The sequence below is a fragment of the Ornithorhynchus anatinus genome, chromosome 11 (genome assembly GCF_004115215.2).
Source record: "Ornithorhynchus anatinus isolate Pmale09 chromosome 11, mOrnAna1.pri.v4, whole genome shotgun sequence".
Taxonomy (NCBI): domain Eukaryota; kingdom Metazoa; phylum Chordata; class Mammalia; order Monotremata; family Ornithorhynchidae; genus Ornithorhynchus; species Ornithorhynchus anatinus.
The window spans coordinates 43,003,601-43,028,123 of NC_041738.1; the positions used below are offsets into that span (position 1 = coordinate 43,003,601).

At 46.9% G+C, this 24,523-nt stretch overlaps 1 protein-coding gene across 1 annotated transcript in view; it reads right to left on the reverse strand.

The window, feature by feature from the left end:
* ZNF469 (zinc finger protein 469) overlaps positions 1–24,523 on the reverse strand; it is a 134,872-nt gene that overhangs the window by 16,432 nt on the left and 93,917 nt on the right. The gene's annotated exons all lie outside the window — the stretch shown is intronic.

Below are 24,523 nucleotides of genomic sequence, written 5' to 3' on the forward strand. Positions count from 1 at the left end.
AGGAGCTTTATAGGTGTCTCCTTACTCCTAGTCTGAAGTCTTTGGTTGGCTGGTTCTGTTCCAATTGTACATTTAAGGGAAAACAAATCATAAGTAAGTTCATGCATTCATTCAGTTGTATTTATTGAGCATTTACTGTGTGCAAAGCACTATACTAAGCGCTTGGGAGAGTACACTATAACAACAAACGGACGTATTCCTGCCCACAACGAGCTCACAGTCTAGAGCGGGAGACAAACCTTAATATAAATCAATAAATAATAGATAAATCTATTACAGATATATACATATGTGCTATGGGGATGGGAGGGAGACGAATGAAGAAGCCAGTAAGAGCAGCACAGAAGAGAGTGGGAGAAGAGGAGAGAAGGACTTAGACAGGGAAGGTTTCTTAGAGGAGATGTAATAATAATAATGTTGGTATTTGTTAAGCGCTTACTATGTGCAGAGCACTGTTCTAAGCGCTGGGGTAAACACAGGGGAATCAGGTTGTCCCACGTGGGGCTCACAGTCTTAATCCCCATTTTACAGTTGAGGGAACTGAGGCACAGAGAAGTTAAGTGACTTGCCCACAGTCACACAGCTGCCAAGTGGCAGAGCTGGGATTCGAACTCATGAGCCCTGACTTCAAAGCCCGTGCTCTTTCCACTGCGCCATAAGGCTTTGAAGTGGGGGAGAGAAATGATCTGTCTGATATGAGGAGGGAGAGCATTCCGGAACAGAGGTGGGATGTGGGTGAGAGGTTGGTGGAGAGATAGACGAGATAAGTAAATGACTGCAATGTACTGCTATTGAATTTAAGCACAAAATTCAAGGCAGGGCACATGATATACAGGGATCATATTTTTGATTGAAGGCAGAGGCTTAGAGACTAATAGGAGACTCATAGGGTCTGAGATAGAGATAGAGAGAGAGAGGGAGCGGGAGAAAACAAGATATCCACATGAGAGAATGAGCGTAAATTTCTTGATCTATGCCTATAGGTCAGGAGTTGCTTGATTGGTGGTAGAGAGAGATCTGGGTTAAAGTAACAAAGGATTTTTTTATGACACTTGTTCAGCACTTACTATGTTGCAGACACTGTACTAAACACTAGGGTAAATACAAGCTAATTGGGTTGGAGACAGTCCATGTCCCACATTAGGCTCACGGTCTTATTCTCCATTTTACATTTGAGGTAACCGAGGCACAGAGAAGTTAAGTGACTTGCCCAGAGCCACACAGCAGACAAGTGATGGAGCCAAAATTAGAACCCAGGTCCTTATGACTCCCAGGACTAGTCTCTCTCCACTAGGTATACTGCTTCTCATTTTGCTAAAAAGATGCCCAATAATGAGGAGAGGTGAGAATTACATGAAATATTTTTCATGTAATATGCAAACCTACTCCATTTGCCATGCCTGATTAGACTGTAAGCCCGTCAAACGGCAGGGACTGTCTCTATCTGTTGCCGACTTGTTCATTCCAAGCGCTTAGTACGGTGCTCTGCACATAGTAAGAGCTCAATAAATACTAGTGAATGAATGAATGAATGAATGCCTGTATAATAACTATGGGGCCTAAGAGGAAGTTTCATAAAGAGCCCTGGGCCTGATGCCTCTCTTCTCCACAGCCTATCTCTAACTCCTCAAGAACTTTCAGTGGGTGTCCTTTCAACTCTATATCAAACAGAAACTCCGTATCATTGGCTTTAAGGCACTTAATCGGCTCTCCCCCTCCTAACCTCCCTGATATCCTTCTCCAAGCAAACCCACTCACTCTGCTTCTCTAATGCAAACCTACTCTTTGTCCCCCAATCTCGTCTATCTCCCCATTGATCCTTTGCCCATGTCCCTTCTTGGACCTGGAACTTCCTTTAGCTTCATACCTGACAGTCCACCATTCTCCCCACCTTCAAAACCATCCTAAATTTGCCTTCCCTAAGCCCTCATTCAACCTATCCATCCTCCCGTCTGCATCAACTATGCACTTGGCGTTTTTTATGGTATTTGTTAAGCACTTACTATGTGCCGGGCACTGTACTAAGTGCTGGGGTAGATATAAACTTACCAGGTTGGACACAGCCTCTGTCCCCCAGGGGCTCACAATCTTAATCCCCATTTTACAGATGAGGCGACCGAGGACAGAGAAACAAAGTAATAATAATAATGTTGGTATTTGTTAAGCGCTTACTATGTGCCGAGCACTGTTCTAAGCGCTGGGGTAGACACAGGGGAATCAGGTTGTCCCACGTGGGGCTCAAAGTCTTAATCCCCATTTTACAGACGAGGTAACTGAGGTACCGAGAAGTCAAGTGACTTGCCCAAAGTCATACAGCAGACAAAGGGAGGATAGGGGATTTGAACCCAGGTCCTTCTGATACCCAGGCCTTTACTCTATCCACTAGGTCATGCTGCTCCACTTGGCTGTGTACCACTTAAGTACTTTGATACTTTCCCCAGCCTCACAGCACTTACGTAAATATTCTTATACACTTCTATTTCCCCTACCTGTAATTGCTTTTAATGTCTGTATGCCCCCCTGTAGACTGTAAGTTCTTTTTGAGTGGGAATTGTATCTACCAACTCTATTTTACTGAACTTTCCCAAGTGCTCAGTACAGTGCTCTACACACACTGTAAGCACTCAATAAATACCACTGATGGAGTCAGCTCCCTGGGCAAGGCCAGCTTCCAACAGGGAATCAGGGAGAACTGCTCCGGGACCCATCAGCAGGAGGTGACATCAGGGCAAAGGAGGTGACATCAGGGCATCAGAAGGGTGACAGTAGAGAATTAAGCCCCTATCCTTTGGAAGCACCTCCCTGTGTCACCCAGAATGTGGCAGGTGAACCCCACAGAGCTAGAGGAAAAGGAAAGATGGGGGTCCCTTGGAGTTTTGGGGGCTTGAACGGACTTCTGGATGAAGCAGCGCGGCGTAGTGGATAGAGCATGGGGCTGGGAGTCACGAGGTCATGGGTTCTAATCTCAGTCCACCACTTGTCTGCTGTGTTACCCTGGGCAAGTTCCTTCACTTCTCTGGGCCTCAGTTCCCTCATCTGTAAAATGAGGATTGAGACTTGGAGCCCCACGTGGGCAGAGACATCGTCCAACCCAATTGGCTTGTATCCACCCCAGCAGTTAGTACAGTGCCTGGCACATAGTAAACGTTTAACTATGCCACTGTGTGGGTGGGTAGAGGTGGTACGATGGGACGGGGGTCAGCCAAATGGGAAGGAGACGTCCGAATGTCAGAGCGGATGTCGGGAAAGGTAGAGGAGGGCCGCTGCAGAGTGACAGGCCTCGGAATCCCATTCCGACCGGAGAGGGGACCGAGGCACAGAGAAGTTAAGTGACTTGCCCAAGGTCACACAGCAGACAGGTGGCGGAGCTGGGATCAGAACCCAGGTCCTCCCGACTTCCGGGCCAGGCTGAGGCACCAAGAAGTGAAGCGACTCGCTAACGGTTCCACGGCAGGGAAGCGGTCGAGCCGGAATCAGACCCCGGGGCCCGGGCCGAGCTCTTTCCACCAGGCCAAGCCGCGTTCCTGTTGTGCCAGGGACGTGTCAACGGTCCGCCTCTCGGACGGGGAGATACGGAGACGATTCCGAGGTCAGAGGGCAGCTCGTTGGAAACAGAAGGACAAGCACATTATGGGCAAATGAATCATCACAGTAACAAGAGTTACATCGCTAATAATAATCCCGGTAACAAATTGTTTTTCTTCCCAAGAGTTCAGACTTTATCGCCAGACCCTGGAACGCCTTCCCAAGACCAGTTGTGGAGATTGGAGTTCACACATTCCAAAGGCCAACTGGGGAGATTTAAGGTCTCTTTTATGGGGATGTTTTAGGGCTCGGAAAGTGGGGATGGACAAGGGACCGTGTCTCATGGCCCCGTCCTGACCTACGATGCTCTAGTGTCCCGAGGCGGCCGGCACAGTGGGTTCGGGGTGCGTTCCCCAAGTAGGCCAGCAGAGGGCTCCTTCCTCTACAGCACCTAGGCCCGGTCCCCTTCTTAGCCGCTCGCTGTGTGAAAAATCAAACGGGAGACTTTTCCCATCCCCTCATCTTTTGGGACCAAGTCTGGGCTTCCTTTTCTGGGGCCTAGAGAGGATTTTCCCCCGCAAGAACCTCCAGAGCAGGGCCCGGATCGGCTAGGGAAGCAGCGTGGCTCAGTGGAAGGAGCCCGGGCTTGGGAGTCAGAGGTCGTGGGTTCTAATCCCGGCTCTGCCGCTTGCCGGCTGTGTGACTTTGGGCAAGTCACTTCACTTCTCTGGGCCTCAGTTCCCTCATCTGGAAAATGGGGATGAAGACTGGGAGCCCCACGTGGGACAACCTGATCACCTGGTACCCCCAGCGCTTAGAACAGTGCTTCGCACATAGGAAGCGCTTAACAAATACCACCATTCTTATTAAACTGGCTGAGGAATGTCACAGCCTCAGCCAGTTGAATAAGAATGTCGGTATTTAAGCGCTTCCTATGTGCAGGGCACTGTGCTAAGCGCTGGGGAGATACGGGGTCATCAGGTGGTCCCACGTGAGGCCCTCGGTCTTTGGAGAAGCAGCGTGGCTCAGGGGAAAGAGCCCGGGCTTGGGGGTCAGAGGTCATGAGTTCGAATCCCGGATCTGCCACTTGTCAGCTGTGTGACTTTGGGCAAGTCACCACTTCTCCGGGCCTCAGTGACCTCATCTGTAAAATGGGGATTAACTGTGAGCCTCAGGTGGGACGACCCGCTTACCCTGTATCTACCCCAGTGCTTATAACAGTGCTCTGCGCATAGTAAGCGCTTAACGAATACCAACGTTATTATCAATCCCCATTTTACAGATGAGGTAACTGAGGCACAGAGAAGTTATGTGACCCAGCTCGGCCACTTGTCAGCTGTGTGACTTTGGGCAAGTCACTTAACTTCTCTGTGCCTCAGTTCCCTCATCTGTAAAATGGGGATTAAGACTGTGAGCCCCACGTGGGACAACCTGATTCCCCTGTGTCTACCCCAGAGCTTAGAACAGTGCTGTGCACATAGTAAGCGCTTAACAAATACCAACATTATTATTATTATTACTTGCCCACAGTAACACAGCTGACAAGTGGCAGATCCAGAATTAGAACCCAGGACCTCTGACTCCCCGGCCCGGGCTCTTTCCACTGAGCCACGCTGCTTGGGGGAGTTCTAATTCTGCCTCTGCCACTTGTCTGCTGTGTGACCTTGGGCAAGTCTCACTTAACTTCGCTATGCCTCAGTTATCTCATCTGTAAAATGGGGATCGAGACTGTGAACCCCACGAAGGGCAGGGACTGCGTCCAACCTGATTTGCTTGTATCCACCCCAGCGCTTAGCACGGTGCCTGGCACAGAGTAAGCGCTTAACAAATACTATTATTATTATTATTCTCCCTCCTCGACCGTGAGTCCCATCTAGGACAGGGGTTGGGTCTGATCTGATTGCAGTGTATCTACCCCAGCACTGAATTCAGCGCTTAGCATAATAATAATAATAATAACAATGATAATGGCATTTGTTAAGCGCTTACTACGTGTCAGGCACTGTACTAAGCGTTGGGGTGGATGCAAACAAATGATAATGTTGGTATTTGTTAAGCGCTTGCTACGTGCAGAGCACTGTTCTAAGCGCTGGGGTAGATACAGGGTAATCAGGTCGTCCCACGTGAGGCTCACAGTTAATCCCCATTTTACAGATGAGGTGACTGAGACACAGAGAAGTTAAATGACTTGCCCACGGTCACTCAGCTGACAAGTGGCAGAGCCGGGATTCGAACCCATGACCTCTGACTCCCAAGCCCGGGCTCTTTCCACTGAGCCATGCTGCTTTGGACACAGTCCCTGTCCCACGTGGGGCTCACAGTCTCAATCCCCATATTACAGATGAGGTAACTGTGACACAGAGAAGTGAAGTGACTTACCCACGGTCGCCCAGCAAAGTGACGGAGTCGGTATTGGAACTCATGACCTTCTGACTCCCGGACCCGTGCTCTCTCCACTATGCCCTGCTGCTTCCCCACGTGGAAAGCAAGCATTTAACAAATACCACAGTTATTATTATTTGAGAAAGAGAACCTATAGGCTGGGAGAGATGTGAAGAGGTCACCTTGCCCAATCCCTTCTTCAGCTTTGAGATGTATCTGACCTCTACGCTAGCCGCTCCTGTTGGTTAGTTATTTCTCGACCTTGTTTCTTTCGCTCTCACTACTTCCAAGGCTCTCAGAGACAACCCAGTGAGGGTCAAGTGCTTTTGGGATGTCATTCTTCTTGGTCTCATCTGAATTAATGTCACAGTCTTATCATGAACCAAGCCTACTGTGTTTCTCAATTCCTTAGCGTGGGACTCGTTGAGGGAAAGCTGCAGATGAACGCATCCAGTCGACTGAGTTTGAACCGAACAAATCCTATATGCTGCTTCGTTTGCTCTTGCGTAAGTTCTGGGCCAGCCAAAGGACGAGAAATGATCTTGGCAGATTCAGGGTTTGGAGGCATTCCCTTATCAGACTCCGTCCCCCTCGGTCTTCAGGCCAGAGAGAAGCAGCATGATCTAGTGGATTGAGCTTGGGCCCGGGATTCGGAAGGACCTGGGTTCACCACTTGTCTGCTGTATGACCTTGGGCAAGTAATTTAACATCTCTGTGCCTCAATTCCCTCATCTGTAAAATGGGGATTAAGACTCTGAGCCTTATGTGGGACCAGGGATTGTGTCCAAACCGATTTGCTTGTGTCCACCCCAGTGCTTAGCACAGGGCCTGGAACATAGTAAGCACTTAACGTATACCACAGTTATTGTGATTATTATTATTCTTTTGGAGAAGAGTTACCTCACTCCACTCTGGGGCAGGGACACAGGAATCTCAGATGATGGGTTGCGAAGAAAGCGTGCAGGACTAGGGAAAAAGACCATGTTCAACACAGAGCCACATAATAATAATAATTATATCTGTTAAGTGCTTATTATATGCCAAGCACTGTACTAAGCGCTGGGGTAGATACAAGGTAATCGGGTCAGACACAGTCCCCGTCCCCATGGGCTCCTAATCTAAGTAGGAGGGTGAACAAGTAACGAATCCCCATTTCACAGATGAGGAAACTGAGGCATGAAGACGTTAAATGACCTACCCAAGGTCACACAGCAGGCAAGTGGCAGAGCAGGGATTAGAGTTTAGGACCTCTGATTCCCAGCCCCGTGTTCTTTCCGCTAGGCCACGCACACGAGCTAGATAAACCATTAGCTCCACGTGACTGGCAGGAGCACGGGGGAGTCTTGGTCCTCGGCATCAAGATTGCTTGACTCACGTTCATGGCGGTTTGGACGCTGTTTGCTAGCTAGGACCGAGGACACGGCCACTCACTGTCAACCCCCTGGCGGTTGAGGAGATCTGGCTGGGTGATTTAGATCCTGTAGACGCCAACTGGTCACTGAAATGGGGCCCCCGGAGCTCAGCCCACTAGTCCTGCTGGTAACGCAGTAGACACACTAGAAGTGATCTTTCTCCTGGCTTAGCCGTCTGGTCTGCAGGTCAGCAGATGCAACTGGGAGAGAGCCAGAGAGCCAATGAGTCGAAGGAGAGATGGCTACTTCATCAAAATCACTTTCCCATCCAGCACAGCTCTCTCAGAGGAGCCGATCAGGCCAATCCACCCGCTCTCTATTGTTACTCCAGGACATTTAGGAAAACCCCGGAGTTCATTCAGTTACGAGCAATTTGGTGGACCGCACTCCGGAAAATATGTGACCCCAACCAGTGGGGATTGCCTTGGAGAATTCTGCTTACTGATGAGTCATAGAAAAATCATGGTGAGAGTAGAGAGGCCCAAATGAGTCCATTCCTAACCCCAGCTAAAGTGTGAGTTTCAGGACCTGAGTTTTCCCCACCAGGAGCCAGAGTCAGCGTCAGACTATCCCCTAGTAAGTGGTCACCTCGCGGTTGCACCAACAGAAACAAAGATGGAAGTTGGAGAAAGCGAGTCACCAGTGGGGTGTATGCTGGCGGGGGTGGGGGTGGGGGGCATCTCAGAGTCAAGTTCCTCGGTGACCTTGGTCGAGTGGCAGCCATAAGTGTGGGGAGGCGGGAGATGTAGGCAGTGGTAGAGAAATGCTCTTCCGCAGAATAATAATTGTGGTAATAATAGTCACTGTGGTATTTGTTAAGTGCTTCCTACGTGTCGGGCACTGGACTAACGATGGAGTCGACAGAAGCAAATTAGGTTGGACCCAATCCCTGTCCCCCATTGGGGGCTCACAGTCATAATCCCCATTTTAGGGAACTGAGGCACAGAGAAGTGAAGTGACTTGCCCAAGGTCACACAGCAGGCAGGTGGTGGAGCCGGGATTAGAACCCAGGTCCTTCTGACTCCCAGGCCCGAGCTCTATCCTCGAGGTTGCGCTGCTACGACACCACTGCGGGTCACGGCATGGATCTAGCATGAAATGATGCTGTTGTGTGGGACCCTTCGATGCTACTGATGCCTGTCTACTTGTTTTGTTGTCTGTCTCCCCCTTCTAGGCTGTAAACCCACTGTGGGTTAGGGATCTGTTGCCGAATGGTACTTTCCAAGCGCTTAGTACTCTGCACACAGTAAGCGCTCAATAAATACGATTGAATGAATGAATGAGCCCTGGTGATGGGGGTGGGTGGCTGAGAAGCAGCATAACTTAGTGGAAAGGGCACGGGCCTGGGAAGCAGGGGATCTGCGTTCTAATTCCACCTCTGCCCTGTGCCTGCTGTGTGACCTTGGACAAATCATTTCACTTCTCTGGGCTTCAGTCGCCTCCTCTGTAAAATGAGGACTCAATACCTGTTCTCCCTCCTACTTAGACTGTGAGCCCCTGAGGATCAGGGTCTGTGTCTGACCTGATTAATTTATATCTACTCCAGGGCTTAATGCAGTGCTTGATGTATAATAAGCACTTAAATAACACAATTATTATTCTTGTAATTTGAAGCTGTTCCTTAAGAAGCAGCATGGTCTCATGGAAAGAGCCTAGGCTTGGGAGTTAGAGGACTTTCATTCATTCATTCATTCAATAGTATTTATTGAGCGCTTACTATGTGCAGAGCACTGTACTAAGCGCTTGGAATGGACAAATCGGCAACAGACAGAGACAGTCCCTGCCCTTTGACGGGCTTACGGTCTAATGGGGGGAGACAGGCAGACAAGAACAATGGCAACAAATAGAGTCAAGGGGAAGAACATCTCATAAAAACAATAGCAAATGAATAGAATCAGGGTGATGTACATCTCATTAAACAAAATAAGCAAAATAAATAGGGTGATGAAGATATATACAGTTGAGCGGACGAGTACAGTGCTGGGGGGGTGGGACGGGAGAGGGGGAGGAGAGGGAAAGGGGGGAGAAGAGGGTATAGCTGCGGAGAGGGGAAGGGGGAGGATAGAGGGAGCAGAGGGAAAAAGGGGGGAGCTCAGTCTGGGAAGGCCTCTTGGAGGAGGTGAGCTTTAAGTAGGGATTTGAAGAGGGGAAGAGAATTAGATTGACGGAGGTGAGGAGGGAGGGCGTTCCAGGACCGCGGGAGGACGTGGCCCAGGGGTCGACGGCGGGATAGGCGAGACCGAGGGACGGTGAGGAGGTGGGCCACAGAGGAGCAGAGCGTGCGGGGTGGGCGGTAGAAAGAGAGAAGGGAGGAGAGGTTGTGTTCTTGGGTTCTAATCCTGGGTCTGCCAATTGTATGCTGTGAAACCTTGGGTAAGTCACTTAACTTCTCTGTGCCTCAGTTTCCTCATCTGTGAAATGGGGACTCAATACCTGTACTCCCTCCTACTTACACTGGGAACCCCGTGCGGGACAGGCCTGTGTCTGACCTAATTAGCATGTACGTACCCCAGCGGTTAGAACAGGGTTTGGCACACAGAAGCATTATGGCTTAGCGGATAGAGCTCAGGCTTGGAAGTCAGAGGGACCTGAGTTCTAATCCCGGCTCTGCCGCGTGTCTGCTGTGTGACCTTGGGCAAGTCACTTCACTTCTCTGGGCTTCAGTTACCTCATCTGTAAAATGGGGATTAAGAGTGTGAGCCCCAGGTGGGACAGAGACCGTGTCCAACCTGATTAACTTGTATCTACCCCAGGGTTTAGAAGAGTGCTTAACATATAAGCGCTTACCAAGTACCATAATTATTAGAATAAGTGCTTAGCAGATGCCATAAAAAAAAGCCCAGCACTAGCAGCTGGGATTTCATCTCAATAAGACTGATAAACTCCACAAGGTCAGGGATGGTTTCTCCTAATTCTACTGTACATTCCCAAGCATTTGGTAAGCTCCTTCTAGACTGTAAGCTTGCTGTGGGCAGGGAATGTGTCTGTTCATTGTTTTATTGTACTTTCCCAAGCGCTTCATACATGCTCTGCACACAGTAAATAAATACAATTGATTGACTGATTCTCTGAGGGGAGTATCTTGGGGGGTGAGATGTCCTATTTCTATTCTAACTACTAGACCACTCAGCTTCACAGAGAGATGTTATGTCTTGATTCTTCGCACGTGTGTTAGAATGTTTGTGTACGAGTTGGGAGTGGAGACTGGGAAAAAAGGCGAGATGAGAGGGAGCAGAATACATCGACGCAACAATTTCCTAAGATGAAACACTGTGCCAGACTGGAAAACCATCTATATGCTGGGAAAGAGTACAGGAGAGTCAGCCAAACCTATCCAGGTTCTGTCCCGACAATATTGCGCCATAGTTGAAAAAACAGACCAGCTTTCTCCGCCTACTTTTCCACCGGAAAGCCAGCTTGAATTGATAGTCTGGAATTCCTCTGTGGTTTCACACTCCATTAAATTCATTCATTCATTCAACTGTATTTATTGAGCGCTTACTGTACGTAGAGCACTGTACTAAGCGTTTGCAAAGTACAATTCGGCAATAAAGAGAGACAATCCCTACCTAACAATGGGCTCACAGTCTAGAAGGGGGGAGACAAACAACAAAACAAAACAAGTAGACACGCATCGATGGCATCAATATAAATAGAATTATTATGGACATATGGACATATATACACAAGTGCTCTGGCGCGGGGAGGAGGGTAGAGCAGAAGGAGTGAGTAGGGGGCGATGGGGAGGGGAGGAGGAGCAGAGGAAAAGGGGGGCTCAGTCTGGGAAGGCCTCCTGATGAAACGCACCTTAGATTGCTAGGGCAACCCTATCATCCTGGCCTCCTTGGGGCAGGCCAACGTGAACACTCGGCTCTACGGCACGCGTGGATTTCGCTTTTTCAACAATGCCCCACTTATGCCGATTTGAGCCACAACTGTAAAGTTTGTTTACTGCTGTTTAAATTTGCCAAGGCTCTTTGCCAACATAAAATATCCCAGGCCAGAGTTAGTACATTATCACAGTCATGCCCATTCAAGCCACATAAAGAGCCCTTTTTCGGGACAGCCTCGGTTCTGTGTCTGAAAAATTGCAACATTTTCATTGCAAGGGGCTGAGTTAACTGTTGCATTATTGCTCGGAGCCAGGATAAACAACCACTGAGCTTCCTGGCCTGGCAGAAGGACACAAAGCTCCAGAAGCTTAAAAAAGGCACTCCAGGGGCATGCGTAAAGGTTAAAAATAAGCCACAAAGCACCGTGTCCTTAGGTACCCACTGAACTTCACGAGCAAACCAAAACAATTCAACCGGGATGGCAGAGACTCAAAAAGAAGCAGGAGGTGATCGGGGCACATCTGGCTCTGTCCCTTGTTTTTATGGGCCTAATCCCACTTCCGCCAATGCTGTCCAGCACCCAGGTCTTTGAGGGGCAGCAGGCTCGTTTGGGGCCCTGACCGTGAAAGGGTGGTGGTGGGAAAGGAGCCGAGCTAGCATGGGGTGAGGGGGTGGCTGGAGAAACCTCCATTTCCTCTGCTTCATTACAGCTTGGGAAGGTGGGATGTATGCAGAGATTGGATGTCAGTCAGCAGGTTATGAAACAGAATCAGGAGGTTATTTGAAATGAAGTGACTGAAAGCAAGGGAGCCGGAGGAAAGATTTTAAGGCCACAGTAAAGGGCAGCCACAGACAAAAGGTTATCATGGCAAAAGCTGGGAGACAACTACCATAGTTGGACCAGTGTGGCACATCGAAATCATGAAAGAAGTGGCACTTTTTCAGAAGAAATTTAAAGAGGGTCAGGAGACCAAGAGATAAAGGCCAAAGTAGGGGATGGCTCTCCACAAAATCAGCCCAACAGCACAACAGAGGACAATCTTTGTGTGTGCACAGTATGCACACCTGGTGCACGGCCTGGTGGTTTGGGAAGGGTCTCTTGCGTCACCCACATATCAGTGAGTAAACTTCAGTGCTGGTAGCATCATGTCTGAATAGTAAGGGCAACTATAGTGTGTGTGTTTGTGTGTGTGTGTGTGTGTGCGTGTGAGACCTCTGACCCCAACTCAGACTGAACCCCCCTTTTCCACTGCTCCTCCTCCCCTCCCCATTGCCCCGACTCCCTCCCTCTGCCCTATCCCCCTCCCCACCACATAGCACTTGTGCATATATATACATATTTATTATTCTATTCATTTTAATAATGATGTGTATATATCTATAATTCTATTCATTTATAGTGACGCTACTGATGCCTGTCGACTTGTTTCGTTTTGTTGTCTGTCTCCCCGCTTCTAGACTGTAAGCCCGTTGGGTAGGAATTGTCTCTGTTGCCAAACTGTACTTTCCAAGTGCTTAGTACAGTGCTCTGCACACAGTAAGCATTTAGTAAATATGACAGAATGAATGAATGAACTTTCACCTTCTAAAAACACTTGTTCCCACCTTTCTTCCCTCTCTAACTACTATCAATCAGGCGTTCACTCTCCTATAGCTCATTTTCCTCTACCTTCAAACGTGCTCAAGTTTTTCCCACATACAAAATCCTCCTCTTGAACCCACTGCACACTCCAGCTATCACCCATTTCCCTGTTCCCTTTCCTGTTCAAACTTTGTGAATGAGTTGTATACATCTGCTGTGTCCACTTTCTATCTTCCAACTCCCTCTCGATCCACTAAAATCTCGTTTCTTCCCTCCACTGAAACTGCAATCTCTGAGGCCTCTCTCTGATTCCCTCTCTGCCAAATCTGATAGTTTCTACTCTATGCTAAACCTCCTTGCCCTCTCAGCCACCTATGACATCACTGACTATCTCTCCTCCTGAAAATGTCATCTATTCTTGGTTTTGCCAACACAATTCTCGGCTGGTTTTCCTTCTATCTCTTTGGTTGTTCTTTCTCATTTTCTTGCTGGCTCCTCTTTCACAGCTCACCCTCTAACTATGTGTCCTCCTCAAAGGCTCTCTTCAAGATCCCCTACTCTTCTCACTTTCTATCTACTCCCTTGGAGTGTTAATCCACTCCCACGGCTTCAGCTACCACCTTATGGATGTTTCCCAAAATTATCTCACTATCCCTGGCCTCTCCTTCTGCAATCTTGTATTTCACCAAGCCACAAGTCAACACCATGTGAATTTCTCATTAGCATCTCCAGATCAATATGTAGAAAACTGAACAACTTACTTCCCCTCCCAAATTCTCTCCAACATTTCCGCACCACCTTTCTACCCATTTCTGAAGCCTGCAACCTTGCCAATCTTCTTGATTTCTCACACCCTGTCAGCTCTTACAGTCTCTTACTAAATCCTGTCAGTTTTTCCTCCTCAACATTCCTAGATTTGCCTTTGGTCTTCATCCAAATACACACCACCCGAGTCCAAGCGCTCATCAAATTCTGGCTTGTCTAATAAACCAGCTTCCTCGCTGGTCTCCCTGCCTTCAGACTCGCTCCTCTCCAGTCTACACTTCACTCTGTGCTTGGATCATCTTTTTGAAACCTCTTTCTGCATGGTTCCGCTCTTTAAAAACCTGCAATCATTACCCATTTGTTTGACCATCAAACAGAAACACTGGACCATTGACTTTGAGATACTCCATGAGTTTCCTCCCTCTTACCCATCCACTCTTCTCCCTAACACATCCCAACTTGAACTTTCCATTCCTCCCAAATTTACCTTCTCACTATGCCTCTTTCTCGACACTCCCTTGCTCCTGCAACTTCCTCCCACTTCTAATCCACCAGACTGCAACTCTTCCCACCTTGAAGGTTTCTGCTAATTCTGTTGTACTGCACAGAACTGGGAGAACAAGAGCTTAGTACAGTTCTCTGCACATAATAAGTCCTCAATAAATACAACTGATAGATTGATTGATTGATTCAAGGCCCACCCTCTCCAGGAAGCTTTCCTCAATTAATTTTTCTTCTCCAAGGATCATATATCCTCTCTACTAACAACTCAGCATTTTTAAAACCAGCATAGTACTTTTGCACTCACATCCTCCCCCCAGCATGCTTCTACCATGCTGTCAGGTTATAACCTCGCTCTTGCTTGGTTGCCTCTGTTTATAATCAATGTGGAATATTGATGGATTGAGAAGCAGCATGGTCTAGGGAAAAAAAGTAGAGGACTGAGCGTCAGTTTTTATTCCCTTCTCAGAACTCTTGTAATCGGTGATGAATTTTGACCATTCCAGTGGTAAATATTTTTAGGTCTGTCTCTCTTGCCAGACTGTTCGCTTCTTTTGGGCAGAGAATGCATCTTTATTCTGTCTTCCCAAGTGCCTAGTACAGTGCACTGCACCATGGGTGCTCAATAAATACTGCTGCTATTACTACTTCGGGGAAGCAGCGTGGCTCAGTGGAAAGAGCCTGGGCTTCGGAGTCAGAGGTCATGAGTTCGACTCCCGGCTCTGCCATTTGTCAGCTGTGTGACTGTGGGCAAGTCACTTAACTTCTCTGTCCCTCAGTTACCTCATCTGTAAAATGGGGATTAACTGTGAGCTTCACGTGGGACAACCTGATTCCCCTGTATCTACCCCAGCGCTTAGAACAGTGCTCTGCACATAGTAAGTGCTTAACAAATACCAACATTATTATTATTACTAGCAGTATTTCTGCTAGGATGATGTCTGAGCTTGACACTGCTCAAGCGCCTAGCACAGTGCAATGCATCATGGTGCTCAATAGTGTTGCTATTACTACTTCATTCATTCAACCGTATTTATTGAGCACTTACTGTGTGCAGAGCACTGTACTAAATGCTTGGAATGTACAATTCGGCAACAGATAGAGACTATCCCTGCCAACAACTTGCAACCCTTTCTGGGGCCAAGTGAACAGGCCTAGGAGTCAGAAGGACCTAGGTTCTAATCCCAGCTCTGCCGCTTGCCCGCTGTGTGACCATGGACAAGTCACTTCATTTCTCTGGGCCTCAGTTCCCTCTTCTGTAAAATGGGGATAAAGACTGTGAGCCCTACGTGGGACAGGGACTGTGTCCAACCCGATTATAATAATAATAATAATAATAATGTTGGTATTTGTTAAGCGCTTACTATGTGCCGAGCACTGTTCTAAGCGCTGGGGTAGACACAGGGGAATCAGGTTGTCCCACGTAATAATGTTGGTATTTGTTAAGCGCTTACTATGTTCAGAGCACTGTTCTAAGCGCTGGGGGAGATACAGGGTCAACAGGTTGTCCCACGTGAGGCTCACAGTTAATCCCCATTTTACAGATGAGCAATCGATTATCTTGTATCTTGTATCTAAGATACAATATCTAAGATCATAAAGCTTATTATCTTGTATCAGAGAAGCAGCGTGGCTTAGTGGAAAGAGCACAGGCTTGGGAATCAGAGGTCATGGTTCTAATCCTGGCTCCGCTGCTTGTCAGCTGTGTGACTTTGGGCAAGTCACTTAACTTCTCTGTGCCTCAGTTCCCTCATCTGTAAAAATGAGGATGAAGACTGTGAGCCCTACGTGGGATAACCTGATTACCTTGTATCTTAGAACAGTGCTCGGCACATAGTAAGCGCTTAACAAATACCAACATGATTATTATTATCTACCCTGGTGCTTAGCAAAGTTCTTGGCACATAGTAAGCACTTACGAAGTTCCACAGTTATTATTATTATTACTACTGCTGCTACAGTGAGGATGTCTGAGTTTGATACTGCTCAAATTCACTGCTTGGCTTCTTTACGTGTAGCTTTGCCACTAAACTATCTTTTCCAGTTCCTCCCCGAGTGCAGTTGTGCTTGCGAAAGAGCTGAATTAAGTGTGCAAATAGAGAGAAGCAGTAATCAGAGGGGCTGGGTTGGTCTCAAGGTACCGTGGTCCTTCGTAAAGCTGAAAGCAGGTCATCACTGTCTTGGTTTTTCTACTGTAGCCTCCTGGGGAATTCCTGAATGATTAGAGACGCAGTTCGCCCAATCAGTGGTTTTTATTGAGCGTTTACTATGTGCGGAGCACTGCAGTAAGCCGTTGGGAGAGTGCAGCATAACAGAGTGGGTAGACACAATGAGTTGTTGCTGTATTAAGCACTGAACTACGTGTCAAGCACTCTGGTAAAGCTTAAAGAAGATTCAAGAGAAAATGGGACAAGATTCCTGCTAATCAATCAGTAAAATGTTCCCAAGTAATATCTGCACTCAATCAATTGATTAATTGTATTTACTGAGTGCTTGCTGTATGCAGAGCACTGTACTAAGCGCTTAGGAGAGTACAATACAACAGTTGGTAGACACACTCTCTGTCTACAGTGAGCATGATAAGCACTTAAATCCTATGGTCATTACAACTATTATTTATTAGAAGCGTGACTTCTGCCAGTGTGGTCATGGATCACTCTCCTTTCAGTATCTGAAACTGACCCTCTTCTGGGGACTCACTGTCCCCACCACAGTGCTGAAGAATCCCTTTCTTGTGGACGTCCAGAGCAAGGTCGTGGGGAAGGGTTCTCTCTTGCCTGACTCTGTCAGGGGGTGGGGGCATACTGCCCTGACCCTGCCCTAGTAACCCCACATAGATACTTTCCTGTCGCACTGATATGTGACCTGGAAAAGACACTCTTCTACCCTCCCCCCACCAAACAAAACAAAACAAAACAAAAACGGTAGGAATCTCTCTGTCTGGGTGGCTGAAGAGAGCCCGGGAAGCCTCTGCCCCTTTAAATAGTCAAATGGCTGCCTCTCAACTTGCACAGTGTCACACTGAATTTGAAACAGGGAATTTTTAAAATATTTTTTCCCTAATTGGGTTGGCATCTAGCATATACCCATTTACAATAGGCATCAGTACACATAGTAATCAAAGGAAGTTAGGGGTGCAGATTAGCAACAGCTGCAGACCTTAGTGACAGACACAAGAAAACAAGATTCTCCGCACCCAAAATCCCTGTTGACGACATCCCTTTCTACTCACTCCCCACAGACCCCCTCCCCATTGACACTCATCTTGTCAACTCATGAACTGTCGAGATCTCCCTGTCGACTCTCTCCCCGTCGACCCAACACCAACTCACTCCTCATCGACTCCCTCTGCCCACTCATTCCATGTCGACCTCCTCCCTGTCGAACCATTTCCCCGTTGACTCCCTCCCTGTCGACTCCCTCCCTGTCAACTCCCCCCCACCCCATTTTCTAAGTTTCGTCCCTTCTTTGTGTATCATTCAATAATAGCGTATGGGCTGACTGAGCAATGATTGTGTAGGAACTGTACCCGCTGATCAATGATTTCTGGTGTGAGGAAATAACCCTTCCACTATGAGAAAGCCTGTCATTTTTTTATGACTAGAACTTATCTGGGGCCATAGAGACCTTAACCGATGTCTTACAAGTCTGCCAACAGAACCTAATATATAGACTCTCCAAACCTTCTTCCCTCAGGATATGCCTTTGTTCATGTCTTGACTCTTAGACTGTTAGCCCCATTGCGTGTCTGTTTATTGTTATATTGTACTCTCCCAAGCACTTAGTACAGTGATCTGCACACAATAAGCACTCAATAAATATAACTGACTGACAAGGACTATGTCCAATCTGCTTACATTGTATTTACCCCAGTGCCTGGCACACAGTAAGCACTTCACAGATACCAGAATTATTATAAAAAGAGACAGCATATCAAACAAAAACTGCTCACCATTGGCTTTAAAGCACTCAGTCATCTTGCCCTCTCCTACTTCACCTTGCTACTCGCCTACTGCAACCTAGCCTGCACACTTCACTCCTCTAGTGGTAACCTTCTCACTGTATCTCCATCTTGTCTATCTCACCGCCGACCTCTCGACCACATCCTACCCCTGGCCTGGAATGCCCCCCCTCCTCATATCAGACAGATAATTGCTTTCCCCCACTTCAAAGCCTTATTGAAGGCACATCCCCTCCAAGAAGCCTTCCCTAAACTCTCCTCTCCTCTTCTCCCTCTCCCTTTGCATCAGCCTGAGTTGCCACCTTAATTCATCCTCCCTTCTATCCCCACAGCACATATGTATATATTTGTAATTTATTTATTTATATTAATGTCTGTCTCCCCCTCTAAACTGTGAGCTGGTTGTGGTCAGGGAATGTATCTGCTTGTTGTTGTATTGTACTCTCCCAAGTGCTTAGTACCATGCTTTGCAAACAGTAAGCACTCAATAAATACAATTCAATGAATGAATGAATGACTTGCTCATCACTGATTTGTATAATCGATTTATATACTTTACTAATAGAAATTTTCTGAATTTTTAAATTATTTTATGTCTGTTTCTCCATTAGATTGCAAAATCCCTGTGTGCAGGGATCATGTCTTCCCACTCTACCGTACTCTCCCACAGGGCTTAGTACAGTGCTCTGCTCAGATTAGGTGCTCAATAAGTACTGCAGTTGGATTGATTAATGCTAAACATACACACATATTAGTTTACATGCACTGAGGAAAAGTTGCTTGAACTCAAAATACACACATTTTACAATACTGCAATAAATGCAGTAGATGAATAAAACACCGCCTATATTACTGTTCTGAGTCAGGGGCATGAACACTTTTTCGAGACGAGGCCTGGAGGAGCACAGGTCTGTATTAGCAGTAACACTACAGTGGCCTAGTGGAAAAAGCATGGTCCCGGGAGTCAGAAGGACCAGGGCTTTAATCCTGGCTTTGCACTTGTCTGCTGTGTGGCCTTGGGCAAGTCAATTAATTTTGGGGGGCCTTAGTTACCTCATCTGTAAAATGGGGATTAAGACTGTGAGTTCCATGTGGGACGTGGACTGAGTCCAACTGATTAGCTTGTATCTACCCCAGCGCTTAGTAAAGTGCTTGGCATATAATAAGCGCTTAACAAATACCATAAAAAAAGAGACAGCACGGGCCAGAAAGTCAGAGGACCTGACTCCTAATCTTAGCTCTGCCATATATCCGCTGTGTGACTTTGGGTAAGTCATTTAACTTCTCTGTGTCACAGTTACCACAGCTATAAAATGGGGATTAAGACCGTGAGCCCCTTGTGGGACATGGACTGTGTCCAATCTGATTAGCTTTGTGGCTCAGTGGAAAAGAGCCTGGGCTTCGGAGTCAGAGGTCATGGGTTCGACTCCCAGCTCTGCCACTTGTCAGCTGTGTGACTGTGGGCAAGTCACTTCACTTCTCTGTGCCTCAGTTACCTCATCTGTAAAATGGGGATTAACTGTAAGCCTCACTTGGGATGACCTGATTACCCTGTATCTCCCCCAGCGCTTAGAACAGTGCTCGGCACATAGTAAGCGCTTAACAAATACCAACATTATTATTATTATTACCCCCAGGGCTTAGTACCATGACTGGTACAGAATAAGTATTTAACAAATACCATTAAAAAACCCCCCTCTAAACCAAAAAACCCACAGTGTTTCCAATACTTTAGTAAAAGGGCTAATACTTTCTGCATAGATTTGAGGTGGGATTGAATGAATCTGTCTTTAGATTCAAAATCTGGCTGCATAGTAGTGTAAACTTTACTGAAATATCTGGTTTAGAGTCAGAAATCCTTGGCAATTTTCAGCTTGAATAGACATGATCCAGGAGGCAGAGACTTCCTGAACCTGAAGAAATCGGCCCTACAGAGGTCACTCCCGAGCATAACCATTCCCAGCGTGGATTAAAATAACCCCAACTCAGCTGCCACCTGAGCGTGAAATCCTAGGAACTCAGCAGTTATGGAAAAAAGAGTAAGCAAACACCATCAGAGGGAGGAAACACATTACACCTGTGCTGAACTCTGGAGGGAACACAGCGGCTATCCGGCTGAAGGCTCAGTTAACTCTCGTTTATACAGGGGGCTACCGGAATAATTTTGACCCACCTCTCCCTAGGCCCCTGCTGCTGCCTGTCGTCGTCCACCTTGCCCTCACTCAGCGGCCTACTGGACAGTAAGCAGTGGGTGGCGGGGGAACGAGGGTTGGCTCCTTGCTACATTTGGGAGAAGAAGTTGTATTTAGGGCCAGAGGAAGGATGAAGGCGAGGGGGCAAATGAAACAGATGATGTGCACTCTGCCCATCTCATTGGAGAAAAGAGCTGCATGCTTTCACATTCTTGGCTAGAGGGTGAAATTGGAGTTATGGTTTATTGCAATTTATTTATTTGTATTAATGTCTTTCTCCCCCTCTAAACTGAAAGCTCATTTTATGCAGGGATTGTGTCTGTTTATTGTTATATTGCACTCTCTCAATTGCTTAGTACATGCTTTGCACACAGAAAGCACTCAATAAATATAATTGAATGAATGAATGCACTGCAAAGCTAAAGATCTTTTTTATTTTACAGGTGGCTTCTTGTCATAATTCCTCCAGACTGTAAGCTCGCTGTGGGCAGGGAATGCGTCTCTTATATCGTTATATCAAACTCTCCCAAGCACTTAATGGAGTGCTCTGCATACAGTAAGCGCTCAATAAATACGACTGACTGGTACATTTCGCCCACCAGAATTGCAGCTGTTCCACATTGTAATAGTCCACCGAAAGTCCCAAGACCTATTCAGTTTGTTAATACTTTCGCTACTTTATAGCTTTCAGGGATAACTGAGTCTACCTCAGGGCTCCAATGTGAGGTAAAGCTAACTCTTCAACCCAACCCAGCACCCCAGCAGGCGGTGAAGCGGAGAGAATGGGAGATTAGCTCCCTAAACTCAGACGCTGTTGCTCCGATAGGCATGTCCTGGGCCCCCAGTCCTTCCGGGATCCTTGGACTGGAGGGAGCTGGTGGCTACCCAGTGACTGATTACTCCCCAAGGTGAGAGAGCAGTGCTTCGTGTCTTTACTGGGAATCACGACCTACTTTATGAAACAAGAAGTAAGTTTTTTACTTCTAGAATTTAACTGTTTTACAAATGAACCTCGTATTACAGGTATTCACTAAAAGCCAACTGAGGGTGATGCCTGTTCTGCCGAGCTACTGAATGTACAAGCCCTTTGCAACTTCCTGTGTCCTTCTAGCCTTGTTCTTTTAGTTGCAGATTATCCCAGCAGCAGCAGCTTCTTTATAATTGAATCCATGGTGTTTACTGAGCTCTTACTGTGTGCAGAGAACTGGACTAAGCTCTTGGGAGAATGCAATACAACAGAGTTGGTAGATACAGTCCTTGACTGCAAGGATCTTATAATCTAGTGGATAAATAACATTTCACAACTCTAGCATGAACTGATCCTTTAAATGCTTTAAACACATTTTGCTTTTCAGGCCACCATCTAATTGGTTTTCTTAAAGTGTTTTCCTTTTTCCTTTTTTGTTGATATTGCCAATTTTCTTCACATTTTCACCTTCACAACAATATTATATGGGTTCTCTCATTCTTCTTCTGTATATCTGGTTTTTCCAAAATCTTGCTCACTCCTGATTGTTACTCCTCTTACCAGGTTGTAGGGGCAACTGTTCTCTAATCTCTCTGTGGCACTGCCTTTTTTCCATTTTAGCCTCGTACTATTTTAGTGTCACGTCTCAAAAAACATCCTTGTCCTCCCAACTTCTTCCATTTGCCATCTAACTTCGTCATCTTTCTTTAATTTAGCCAACTATAAGAGTGCCTGCCATACCACAGGTTTTCTGTTCATTTTCTCGTCATCTTGTCTCTATTAAATGTTCTTTCCCTCTCTGATTTCATTGCTAAATGTGTTAGAAGTTTAGTTCTGACTTTCCTCCTGAATAATAACTCTTCTGGTGACTATCCCATTGCCAAAGATGTGGTTAGGTGATGTATTAGTGCCAAATAGGGGTATTTCTTTATGGTATTTGTTAAGTGCTCACTATGCATCGAGCACTGTTCTAAGTGCTGGGTAGATACAAGTTTATCAAATTGGACACAGTCCCTGTCTCACATGGGGCTCACAGCCTAAGTAGGAGGGAGTAAGATTTGATCTCCATTTTACGGTTGAGGAAACTGAGGCACAGAGAAGTTGGGTGACTTTCCCGAGGTCACACAGCAAGCAAATGGCAGAGCCGGAATTAGAACCCAGGTCCTATGACTCCCAGGCCCTGCTCTTTCCACTAGGCTACATTGCTTCTCAAGGTCTTCTGAATATTATACTTTTGTAACTATACAAAAGTCCCAGCTATTTAATGTCCATTTTTGGCTAACCACTGGACAAAGAGTATTCTGCTCTCATCTTCAGTGGACAGTCATGCTTTATAAGATTCTCTCATGCTCCTGAAGGGCATTAAGTAGGGTTCATTAAGACCTGTTTCAACCTTGGAAGCTACAGCAGTAGCAAAGTAGCAAGGAAGAGGCAGAATGGAAAGGCGGACACAGCTGACCTGCTTTTCCTGGGCAATCCCTGGGAGTTTTCAGCCAGGAAACCTACATGTAGCCCTGCCAGGAACATCTCAGGAATGCCCCAGTTTAGTTGGTAATACCATCACTTCCACCCAGGGAGCAGGAGTGGCTCAAGTGTGGTGGCTTGATAAGTCACCCATCTTATCCCATCTCCTCTTTCCCTTTCCCTTTCTGCTACTTCTCCCTCTTTTTGTCCCCTCCTCTTTGTTTTCCTCTTGCTCTCTCTTCCCTACCCGCTTTCTGCCCATCTCTCAATTCCTTCCTCTTTCCTTTCAGGCCCCAACCCTTGGCCCCCTCACCACTCCCTGGTGGTCCCTCCCAGCCCACCTTGGGAAGAAGAAATCCAATCTGTTCACCTTCTCTGGACTGGAAGTGATACATATTTGACCAAGGGCAAATTTCCTGTCTGAGGCAGTATAGACAGTATAGCCTGTCTAGAGAGACTTAATTTGACTTTTTATATCTGATGCTGTAATATCTTAGTAAACAATGCTCCCCTTTGGCTGGAGATAAACTGAGCTGGAAGTGGTGATTCTACCAGGGGTGTCCCTTCCTGCCTTTCTTCCCATTCCTTCCTTCCCTTTTGGGAGTGAAAGGGAGATGTAAGTACATATTGCTTGCCTGAACATAATTTGGTCCACAGTTTGCCTTGTCTCTGCCCATGCTTCCAAAACACCCTACTTCCTCCAAAATATCCTCCTTCTCCTGCACCCCATCTCCCTAGGCTACAAGAGAACACAAGGGTCTGTTTAGAGTTGATACCCTCAAGCTTAAAAGTCAGATTCTCATATAGACCAAACCCCAAGGGAATATCTTTGGCAATCCTGGGTAGAAAGGTGAGGCAGATTTCTATTCTATTCCTTTTGTCTCATGGCTTCATTTCCATTAGGCTCAGCCTCATTTCTTGAATCCCCTGAACAGTGGGCCAGGGCATGATTTCTGTGGCTGTATGATATTTTTTAAAAATTTTCTCCTGTTTGCAAAAACCAGAATTCTAACTTTTCAAAGCGTTCATGTAAGTCTGCAGTTTGAACCCCAGCTGTATTAATTATTTATCTGTGTGGGAATCTACACCCACCCCCCAAACTGCCTAAGTCCACACCTGATTGGAGGTTAGGCAATTCACAGCTTCAAGTTTACCTCCCAGCTCTCCTGGAAGTGGAAAGAAGATTTCAAATTGCAAAGCTTGAGGGGATGATCATTAAACTGTCTTCAGAGAAACTCGTTCCCGTTCCAATTGATTTATCCTTTTAATTTTCCACTGGGAGACACCCCGCAATAGTGAGTCGCTGACCTGGGGAGGAAACCTTGTGCGGACCCCATTGAGACCTGACCTGGCCTGGCCTGTGAGGGCAGCAGTGAACCGTGTTTGAGTTTGGAACGCCAGCTTGGCCCCTTGAGCACAAATAACTGGCTGGGCCAAACTGTGTCTCCCTCCTACCATCCTGGGCCAGACATCCTGCTTCCAGCAGTGGCAAGTTGCTCAGATTTCCAGAGACAGCAAAAAACAAATCCAGGACACAACAGGCTAATTGTGCACGGCTTCCCATGGGGGAAAATTCCTTCCCGACCCCTGCACCAGTTAGTTTTTCACCCTCAAGCCTGAGGCTTGATGGCCCTTATCTTGGCGGCAGAGACACTAATGACATTTTTGATGCTGAGATAGGTTTTCAGTAGCTCTCCTTGCAAAGCAAAGGACAATGGACTCCGGAGGAGGGATAAGGAGTAGGGGGCAGGCAGATTCATGAGGAACCAAATATCCTGTTTTTCATGTAAATGTCCCTGGTAATGAGGTGGGGGTGGTGGTGGAGGGAGAAGGGGGATGAAGCAGTACAGAAAATATGAGATAAGCAGAAGGGCTTGTAACAAGATTCCCAAATGTCTTTAATAGCTTGCAGACAGGCACTGGCGAGATCTGACTCAGA